Source organism: Parasteatoda tepidariorum, chromosome 3 (assembly GCF_043381705.1).
Source record: "Parasteatoda tepidariorum isolate YZ-2023 chromosome 3, CAS_Ptep_4.0, whole genome shotgun sequence".
Taxonomy (NCBI): Eukaryota; Metazoa; Arthropoda; class Arachnida; order Araneae; family Theridiidae; genus Parasteatoda; species Parasteatoda tepidariorum.
The window spans coordinates 9,214,859-9,215,425 of NC_092206.1; positions in this window are offsets into that span (position 1 = coordinate 9,214,859).

Here is a 567-nt window from a genome sequence, read left to right on the forward strand (position 1 = left end):
GCTTTCACCAATATTTACTTTAACTTGTGCAAATTAAACAGTAATATATATATATATATATATATATATATATGTAACAAAAAGGATAGAAGAAAAGAGAGATTAATAAATAAAATTAAGAAAAACAATACCCAACTCTAGATAAAAAAACAATACTCAACGATAATAGGTTTTATTAACTACGCATAAGCTGCAACGATATGGAAAATAAATTAAAAATATAGAGAAAACAAGGAAAAAATGTAATAAAGATTAATGAAAAAGGAAGAAAAATATTATTACAATAAAATATTTGAAAATATTTTAAAATTTTTAAAGGAAATTAAAAAGCTCACACTATTATATCCGCAAAAATTTGCTACTCCCTTTATATATTACATTTTGCATTTTATTCTGTATTTTTCTTGTATTTTATTTTCTATTTTTGGGTATAATATGCTTTATTTTGTATTTTTTACTTAATTTGTTTTATTTTCGTTTCAATATGGTGCTTTTAACACTATTGTATTAATATTATTTGCTTTGGCTATATTGATATAATATTAGAAAGTACTCTTTTTCGCGGAT